The sequence below is a fragment of the Pelodiscus sinensis genome, chromosome 1 (assembly GCF_052426305.1).
Source record: "Pelodiscus sinensis isolate ZL-2025 chromosome 1, ASM5242630v1, whole genome shotgun sequence".
Lineage (NCBI taxonomy): Eukaryota > Metazoa > Chordata > Testudines > Trionychidae > Pelodiscus > Pelodiscus sinensis.
Window position 1 is genome coordinate 293,574,033 of NC_143052.1, and position 10,784 is coordinate 293,584,816.

The following is a 10,784-nucleotide window of genomic DNA, read 5'->3' on the forward strand; positions in this document are numbered from 1 at the left end:
AATAACACATGTCCAGTTGAAATCTGTCAAAACTGTGGTGTTGCATTCATATTCACGCAAGAGACTAGATGTAGGCTGCATCTAGTTTTTTCTTTGCCTAGTTTTACTGTAACACTTCAGCCAGCAAAAAGTATATTCCCATCTTAGTCTTGGGACATGTATAATTCCATGGGCAAGTTAATGTAAGGGAGCTGTTGTTAGATTATTACAATTCTACAGAATTGTAACTTCAGTGGTGTCACCCTCTGCAACATGGTGGAGGGAGACTGCTTCAATTTGCTTTGCCATCACGGATCAAAACGAGTAGCAGTTCAGTGGTATTATCAGCTTTCTTTGGCCAAAAAAGTGCAGAGACACTGGTTAAGGCATCAGTATCTAGTCAGAAATTATGGAATCCACTCCAAATGTTATTAGCTAACATACCTTACTTAACAGTTAATTACAGCATCCAAGTAACATATTACAACATCCATACGTTACTCCTAAATTTGCTTAGTATTCTGTGATTCCCCTGCAGAAGTGGAACTGTAGAGCTGCTGGATACCAGTAGGAGCTGTTAAACTCACTCAGCTGGCAGTGATTGAAGTAACCAGCCTGTCAGGGATATAGGTATTCTGCACATTTTGGCTGCCAGGCTTCATCATGCTCCTAGGGATGGGGTCCAGATCTGGCAAATATTGGGAAATGGTGTGGTTCCTCCCTGTTCCCCAGCAGGATAGTAAAGAAGCTGGTGGGAGTGAAGGCTCTGGGGTTTCAGGTGTCTGAGCTGGGGCTGCCCCACAACTTGGGGTGGAGGATGGGGTGGCTGGAATTTTGGGAACCCTGTGGCTGGGCTCAGAAAGGAATAGAGGTGAAGGTGTCTAGGCTGGGGGGTGCCCCTAGCTGGGCTCTGGAGGAAGAGTAGTGCAGGTTTCTGGAGTCCCCACTCAAGGCCTCCCCTCCACCCCACTGGAACTGGGGGAATCTTTGTGTTTATTGTTGACATACTTACTGACACGTATTTTGAAATTACAAAATAATTGAAACTAAAACGACTTGTACTGTTGTTTTGACAAATAAAATATGCAGAATTTTAAAATACCGTGTGCAGAAGTTCTGGCTTTTTTGTGCAGAATTCCTCTGGGAGTATTATTTTTACTTTAGTCTTGGTCACTGTTTTAAGTGTAAAACTATAATAAAAGCCAAAAAGGTGTTTGAAGAGCTGCTATCCAAAAACTCAAAGTAATAGCACAATGTTTAAGTATATCAGAAGCAGGAAGCCTGCTAAACAACCAGTGGGGCCCCTGAACAATTGAGATGCTAAAGGAGTACTCAGATGATAGTCATTGTGGAGAAACTAAACAAATTCTTTGCTTCGGTATTCATGGCTGAGGATATTGGGGAGATTCCCAAACCTGAGCCATTCTTTTTAGGTGACAAATCTGAAGAATTGTCCCATATTGAGGTGTCATTAGAGGAGGTTTTGGAACAAATTGATAAATGGAACTGTAACAAGTCACTGGGACCAGATGGCATTCACCCACGCGTTCTGAAAGAAATCAAATGTGAAATTGCAGAACTATTAACTGTGGTTGGTTAACCTATCCTTTAAATCACCGTCTGTACCTAATGACTGGGAGATAGCTAATGTGATGCCAATATTTAAAAAGGGCTCTAGTGGTGATCCTGGCAATTACAGACCAGTAAGTCTAACATTAGTATCCAGCAAATTAGTTGAAACTATAGTAAAGAATAAAATTGTCAGACACATAAATGAACACAATTTGTTGGGAGAAAGTCAACATGGTTTCTGTAAGGGGAAATCATGCCTTACTAATCTACTAGCGTTCTTTGAGGGGGTTGTCAAACACATGGACAAGGGGGAATCCAGTAAATATAGTGTACTTAGATTTCCAGAAAGCCTTTGACAAGGTCCATCACCAAAGGCTCTTAAGTAAAGTATGTTGCCATAGGATAAGAGGAAAGGTCCTCTCATGGATTGATAACTGGTTAAAAGACAGGAAACAAGAGTAGGAATAAATGGTAAGTTTTCAGAATGGGGAGAAGTAACTAGTGATGTCCCCCAAAGATCCGTACTGGGACCAATCCTGTTTAACTTATTTATCCCTTTCTCCAGATCATTTATAAACAGTGAGGTGGCAAAATTTGCGATGATGCTAAACTGCTCAAGACAGCTAAGACCAAAGCAGATTGAAGAGCTTAAAAAAGATCTCACAAAACTAAGTGGCTGGGAAACAAAATGGCAAATTAAATTTAATGTTGCTAATATTACCCCAAGTTTCATTGGAGACCACCCCAGAGTTACACTCATAGATTTATTAAATGAGGAATTAAAATCCACTATAGGCTTAAACTCAAGGGGATTGAGCTGTCATTGAATGCCACTATAGGTTTAAATTCAAGGGGTGCGTCTAGATTGGCAAGATTTTGTGCAAAAGAAGCTGCTTTTGCGCAAAAACTTGCCAGCTGTCTACACTGGCCGCTTGAATTTGTGCAAGAGCACTGACTTTGTAATGTACAAAATCAGCACTTCTTGCGCAAATACTTTCCTGCTCCCGCTCAGGGATAAGCCCTCTTGCGCAAGAGGGCCAGTGTAGACAGGCACCTTAATTTTTTGCGCAAGAAAGGCCGATGGCTAAAATGGCTATCGGAACTTTCTTGCACAAAAGCGCATCTAGATTGGCATGGATGCTTTTGCACAAAAGCATCCTGGCCAATCTTGACATGCTTTTGAGGAAATATTTTTAACGGAAAACCGTTCAAAGTATTTCCACAAAATCATGCCAGTCTAGACACAGCCAAGGGGAAGAGCTATCACACACAAACATTCATTCTCACATAGGCACACAAATTCATGCCCTCAGGCACTCATACACTTGCACAGGCAAAAGCTTGCAGAGTGAGCCAAGGCATATTGATTGCAGAGGTTTGCCTCTAGCCATGGATCCCAACTGTGATCAGATGGGAAAGAGGGCTTCTGCCATGTGTTCTCTCCGTTTATTGGAACTGGGCAGCTCCTGTCATGCACACAGGGTCTTTCCTCTGCTTGGTCACCAACGAGCATGCCCAGACCTCCCTTGATCTGGCTCCTTTGTAAAGCAGAGGTGTCTCTCTGATTGCAAACAGTGGCTCCTGGCTCCACATGTGTAGCTTTGCTGTTTTCCTGCCCAGACACACTCATAGCCTCCATTCACATGCACATTCTTATTACAGGGTGGAATGCACCTTAGAGCAAGTTACAAGCAAAGTGGCTGAAAGTTACAAAGAAACAATTACAAAGGTCAATGGTTACAAAGATACCTTCCAAAGCACAGCAACTGACTGAGAACAATTTCCATCTTAATCATCAGTTATAAAGTGGCTTAGAAGACAACTCCTCCCTTCTCTTCCTCTCCCCCCTCCCCCCATGTTCACAGCAATGCAGTCAGCAGCAGGTTTTGTCATCTAAGTCGTGTGATGGCAGGAGCTTATGGTTTAATGCATTTCAAGAAAATGTAATAGCTGGGGTGGGACTGTCTTGTAAACTTATATGCTTGCATAAGTCTAATCTTAACTCACATGACTATTAGGAATCTTAGTTCATAAGAATCATGCTGGCAAAAATAAAAAATAAACCCAACTATACATACATATACAATATGATGGGGACTAATTTAGCTATGACTACTGAAGAGATTTTAGAGTCATTGTGGATAGTTCTCTGAAAACATCCACTCAATGTGCAGCAGCAGTCAAAAAAGCAAACAATGTTAGGAATCATTTAAAAAGGGATAGAGACTAAAATGAAGAATATCATATTGCCTCTATTATAAAACCACAGTACTCCCACATCTTGAATATTGTGTACACATGTGATCACCTCATCTTAAAAAAGATATTGGCATTGGAAAAGGTTTAGAAAAGAGCAACAAAAAATATCAGGGGCTTGAAATGTGTCCCCTATGAAGAGATAAAAAGACTGGGACTTTTCACCTTAGAAAAGAGGAGACTGGGGGGATATGGTAGACATCTATAAAGCCATGACTCGTGTGGGAAAAGTGCACGAGGAAAAGTTATTTACTTGTTCCCATAATCTAAGAACTAGGGTTCACCAAATTAAATTAATAGGTAGCAGAATTAAAACCCAAAAAAGGAAGTTTTTCTTCAGGCAGCACACACTCAGCCTGTGGAACTCCTTGCCAGAGGATGTTGTGAAGACTAGGACTTATACAGGGTTCAAAAAAGAACTAAATACATTCATGGAGGTTAGGTCCATCAATGGCTATTAGCCAGGATGGGTAGGAATGGTGTCCCCAGCTTCTGTTTGTCAGAGGCTGGAAATAGATGACAGTAAGCAAGTTGTGCAAAATTTGCCATTGTATCTGAAATCCTCATGTTCAAGTGCATGCGTGAAAGGCAGGTTTCCAACACATCCATGATAACTGGGACTTATGTTTAATGTACCATTACCGGTGGCTGTTCATTCCAAAACCCATAATACAGTTCTCATGCAGCTTTTGCACAGCATTGGCTCCTCCATTGATCAAAACCAAGTATTTCCTTTAAAGGCTGCAGTTGCAGCTTTGGTTTGGCACCACATGGAACTGAATGAAGGATTCTATATTTCCCCTCAGCCTCATGAGGGATAAGATTATCACTTGTGCTCCCGATATCTTAAGAGTTCCCTGAAGAAAAATGCAGATGGCAAAAGTATTTTTCATGCTATAGTTACACTCTGCTATTACGGCAAGGATTAACATGATGTGTCTAGCAGTGGTTCCCAAGATAGAGTCTACACTAATTAAAAGTTACCATCTGATGAATAGCTACCATTGCAGTCATGAGAGAAAGTGACTTTCAAATGGTACCTAGTTTGACCCATTTGGGATGCCATTGCATTATCAAAAGACTTGGAGCTGGGAGTCCCCATCCCCTACCAGCCCCACGTTACAGAGGAAACACCACTGAAATTATGATTTGCTACATTATCAGATTATACCTCCTTTATGTTTCCATCATTAATTTGCTCAGCAGATGGAATTTCACTCCAGTGTGCTCCTAGATGCTCTCTTTTGTTCTAGACTGATTAGTTCTTAATGTACAGTTTTCAGTCAACACAAGCTGATCCTTTAACAGAGTAGCCAACAAATCAGAAAAGTAAATGCTCTATTTATGGGTGGGGGTCTTACTTTCTCAGTGTTCAGAACCTTGCTTGTCAGCTGCAAATACCAAAGTTCCAAAACTGTTCTGCTTGTTTGGGTAATAGTAGCACTCCACACAGCCCATCCTCTCAAATAGTCAGCTCTTCATTTTCCCTACCTTGTAGTCAGACTTTGGTAGACACAATATATGTGGTAATTGTCCCTGGGTGACAAGGAGAAGCTTTTGGTAAGTGGGTACATGATTTCCTATGCCATGGGCCCAATTTTATTTCCACCTACAGATTCTGGCTCAGACAGCCTACCATAGGTGAGGCTGTCTCTCTGGAAAGAAGTCTGAAAAGGTCAGCAGTATTATTTCCAGAAACTTGGGATAGCCATTGTTTACTGGATGATTTGAAAGAAGGTAGTTGAGTCATTTTTTAGTCATGGTCCCATCAATAAATTCTTAGGATTGTCTGCTAAAGGCTTCAGTATGATTCAACTATATCAGGGTTACATGCAACACTGTAGGACCAGTTTATGCGCCAATCTTCATCTTGAGCCCCTTCTTTAATAGTGCCCTGCTTCTGTCTCTACTCTCTTTTCCTCCTCCTGTATGCCATCTAAGGTCAAGGATATGTCTTCACTGCAAAGTTAGCCCAGATTAGACTCTCTCTGCTGTGATCAGTCTCTACTGCAAACCCCTACCTGGATAGATGCACTTACTTACTCTTTCTGCCATAGGCAATGACCCATGGGAGCACTGATGGAAAAAAATGAGTGGCCACTGGTGGGCAATCAGCTCCTCTCCCTCTCTTCCAGCATCTGACACCCCCAAGATCAGCTATTCAACAGCAGGCACTTGGGAGATGGGTGGGGCAGGAGCAGAAGGAGGGTAGGGAAAAATGGGGGGGGTGGAGACTTAGGAGAAGGAATGGAGTGAGGGCAGGCCCTGAGGCAGAGAAGGGGTTGAGGAAGTAAGTGCCTCTGGTTTTTGCATTCACCCACCCATGTGTATCTGAAGACAGTCCCTGGGTCTCTGTGCTGAGGTGCTTTAGGACTCTTTTTCAATGGGTGGGAGAACTTTTTTAATTAACAAGGTGGGTGAGTGAGGTAATTTCTTTCATTGGATCAACTTCTGTTGAAGAGAGAGACAAGTTATTGAGCTGTGTAGAGCTCTTCTTCAGGTCTGGGAAAGGCACTCAGGCTCACCGCTAAATAAAACATCAAATATAGTTTAGCATAAGTAGTTGGTGCACATTCTAAAGGGACCATTCATCTTTACTGTGCTAAACTATGTCTGAGCTTGTATTTAGCTGTGAGGCACTCAAACTGGGTGTACACTAGCACTTGTCAGTATAACTTTTATATAGCTCAGAAGTGTGAAAAAAATCCACACCTTTGAGAAACATAAGTTACACCAGAAGTGCTAGTATGGACAGCAGTACGAGGGCAGGAGACATGGCAAGGCTGCCACCACTCATTGTGGGAGATTTGATTTATGTCTATGGGAGAGTTGTATTGGTACAGCTGTGCTGCTGCAGACATGGCTTGATTGTCTCTCCTAGACTTGAAGAGCAGCTCAAAAAGTTCTCACCAACAGAAGTTGGTTTAATAAAAGATACCTCATCCGCCTTGTTTAATATCCTGGGACAGATACAACTACAATAATATTGCATATAGAGAACGTGTTTGTCCTTCAGGGAGAATTACAGAAAGGGCACAAAGGACTGTCACCAGCACTCAAGTGATTTGACCTGCATCTTCACTGTGAAGTGAGCAGATTCAATCTGAGGCAAAGTAGAGCTTAGGCTCTAACCTACACCCTCAGCTAAGATAGCAATTGGCTGAAATCACCTTTATACCCAGGTAGCCTATGGGAATAGTAGGGGTTTTAGGCTAAAACTCATGTAAGAGCTCAGCCCAACTGTGCAATGAAGATATACCCTAAATTTGACCATCTTGCTTCCTGTCTCTATTTCCCATCCTCAGCTTCACACTGCAAACCATTTCAGTTCTTGTCTGTGCAGTTTTCCCTGGGGAATGCTATGGGAAACTAGTAGGACTGATACAAGTATCAAGAAAACTAAACCTGGGCAGCTGAGGGAAAGGGAATTAGGATGCTGAAATAGAGAAATAGGTTTTTCTTTCTGAGAAGATAACTGTTTGGACTTCAAAGTCATTTCTACTTCTTTCCCACAGTACATCAGCTGCTGAGAGCACTCTAAAAGCAAGTTATTCAGTTTCTGAAATACAAGCAGCAAATAACTTAGTGATCAAGATGTTAGAGCACCCTGTAGTCTCAGGTGGGAGGAGTAAGTGAAACCTCTACTGGGGCTGGCTTTCCTCATTACATTAGTCAAGAGTCTGAGAATCAGATGGTGACATTATATTTGTTATGGAGGAAACTAAGGTCTGAGGAGCATCCGTTTTCAGCCTTGAAATGTTTTCCCTAAATGTTGGGAATGAGTGACTGAGGAAAGGGGTATTCTAACAGGACTATGCAGAATGAAAAAATTGGAACAGACTGTCAAACTAGGATCCTTGATTAATTGCTGTTAACTCGTGATTAACAAAAAAAAATGTGATAAAGTATCATTTCAATTGCACTATTAAACCAGGGGTCTCCAAACTACGGCCCGTGGGCCGGATGCGGCCCGCGAGGCCCTCTCATCCGGCCCGTGGAGACCTTTTTGTCTGGCCTCGCCTTCTTCCGCGTGCCGGCGAGATTATCCCTGAGGCGCTTGAGTCCGAGCATTGGTGTCAGCGGGAGAAACGGATTCGCAGGCGGCTGCGCGAGGCCCCAGCGCGTGCACGGGACAGCAGGTAGCCCAGGTCAGGGACGGTTCCGCATGCCGCTTGGCCGGGCGGGCGAAAAAGGGGGGTCTCGAAGGCGGGCTCTGGATCAGACCCGGCGGCAGAGGATCGCGGGAGGCTGGACGGAAGGGAGGAAACCCGACGGTGGTTTCTCAGGGGCTAGGAGCGAGGGGCTACTTCTCCGGGGGCGGGGCTGAGGAGCTGGTGCCCATTGCAGGAGGTGGTCTGGTTGCTGTGGCACAGTGATAACGTGTCTGCTTTCAAACCAGCTTTTCCCATTAAAATGCATGCCCCTTGTTCCATGAGGCTATGTTACAAATTGTCACCTCATTCCCTGCATGATAGGAGAGCGATCACATCTCTTCAAGTGTGAGTGTCTTAGGCGGAACATATTGAACCACCCCCAATTTCAAACAGTGATATCTAAAGCCAGAAATGTCTGCTATTTTGGCATCCAGGAAACAATTTCACCATTCACACTAATACAGGTGTTCATGTGTAGTGTATCAATGTGTTATTAAATAATAACTGAATAAAATAATATTAAATAAATAATTTAAAACAACATCCATTTTTGATTGGTTTTTATTTGGACCTCAAGTGTGTAGTCGGCCCCCGAACTGCTGTTTGATAGTTAATGCGGCCCTCGGGCAGAAAAGTTTGGAGACCCCTGCTCTAGAGCAGAGGTCTCCAAACTACGGCCCGGGGGCCGGATGCGGCCCGCGAGGCCCTCTCATCCGGCCCGTGGAGACCTTTTTGGATTCAAAGGCAGAAGAAGTGAGATTGTTTCAAAACCCATTTGAAGCAGATGTGGCCAGTTGCCCAGATGAACTGCAGCTGGAAGTCATTGAGTTGCAAGCAAATGACCTCCTTAGGGACAAGTTCAAAATAGGACTGGTGGGTTTTTACCAGTTTTTGCCCAAGGAAGACTTTCCTAATGTCAAAACTTTTGCATCAAGGTACCTTTCAATCTTTGGAACAACATACCTGTGTGAACAAACATTTTCAAGAATGAAATACGTGAAGAACAATTTGAGAACAAACTTGTCCGATGATAATCTCAGGTCACTGTTGATGTTAGGGACAACAAATCTAAAGCCAGAAATGTCTGCTATTTTGGCATCCAGGAAACAATTTCACCATTCACACTAATACAGGTGTTCTTGTGTAGTGTATGAATGTGTTATTAAATAATAACTGAATAAAATAATATTAAATAAATAATTAAAAACAACATCCATGTTTTGATTGTTTTTTATTTGGACCTCAAGTGTGTAGTCGGCCCCCGAACTGCTGTTTGATAGTTAATGCGGCCCTCGGGCTGAAAAGTTTGGAGACCCCTGTATTAAACAATAGAATACCAAATAAAATGTACTACATTTTGGATGTTTTCCTATAATTTTCAAATACATTGATTTAAATTACAATGCAGAAAACAAAGTGTACAGTGTTCATTTTATATTATCTTTGGTTACAAATATTTTAATTATAAAAATATGCAAAATAGTACTTTTAATTCACCTCAGTTACTGTAGTGTGATCTATCATAAAAATGCTTCTTAGAAATGGAGGGAGCTTTTGGTTACATAACTGCATTCAAAAATAAAACAATGTAAAATTTTAGAGCCTACAAGTTCACTCAGTCCTCTTGTTCAGCTAATCACTAAGGCTACGTCTACACTGTGTCGTGAGAATCACAGGTCCGATGATGCATACCCAAGGGGGGAAGGACAGAACCAGCTGGACTGTTTTAGCAAATAAAAAATATTTATTTATAACAGTGATTAATTTATAGTATTTATTCTAAGATTTTTAATAGACCGTGTCAATAATGAATTTACAGTATTTATTATATTCTATGATTTCTAGTTAAACGTGTCAGAGATATAAGGATGGGAATGGCAAGGGGAATAGTCTCTATTCTAAAAATATCCAGCTACACTAATTAAATAACAGTGATAACTACAAACTCTATGTACTACCCAAAACAACTACAACACTAAGCTTATACAACAAGAAAAAAAAATCAAATCATACATACCAACTTACACAGTACACGGAACATTTCAAAGATATCGGTTCAGTTGCGAACGCCTTGGTTACGCCTGAGAGTCGGGGGAGGTGGCTAGTCAGTTGATCAGGCCGGCAGCACTTTGAAGTATACGGGAAGGCACTCGCATGGTGGTACATGTGTTGCGAAGACCTCCTCGAGCGAACTGTGCGATGGGTATTTATCCCCAAGTCTGCACATCGTTTTCCCGCACTTGCATTTTACTATATATGGCCCAACGGTCATCAAGTGGGGGGTCTGTGTCCCAGGGGTTGGGCCGAAACTGTGCAGGTTTCATGCGACCAGGTAAGCCCTGCAGTTCTCACGCCAAGGTGATGGGTGGGAGAGTCTGAGGCTATTTTCCCCTTTTTACACCTTCTCTTTTTCTAAAGGCAATGGTATGCAGGAAGGATGTGGCCGGTTTCTCCAGAGGAGTACTGCAGCCCACTATAGCAAAAGCAGCCTGGCCAAACTTTTTAGGCTATGTCTAGACTGCAGGCTTCTTTCGAAAGAGGCTCTTTCGAAAGCATCTTTCAAAAGAGCCTCTTTCGAAAGATCGCGTCTAGACTGCAGGCGGATCTTTCGAAAGAGAAATCCGCTTTTTCGAAAGAGAGCACCCAGCGAGTCTGGATGCTCTCTTTCGAAGACGGCCTCTTTACATTGAAGAACGCCTTCTTTCGAAAGAGGAGCTTTCGAAAGAAGGCGTTCTTCCTCGTGAAATGAGGTTTACCGCCATCGAAAGAAAAGCCGTGTTCTTTCGAAATAATTTCGAAAGAACGCGGCTTGAGTCTGGACAC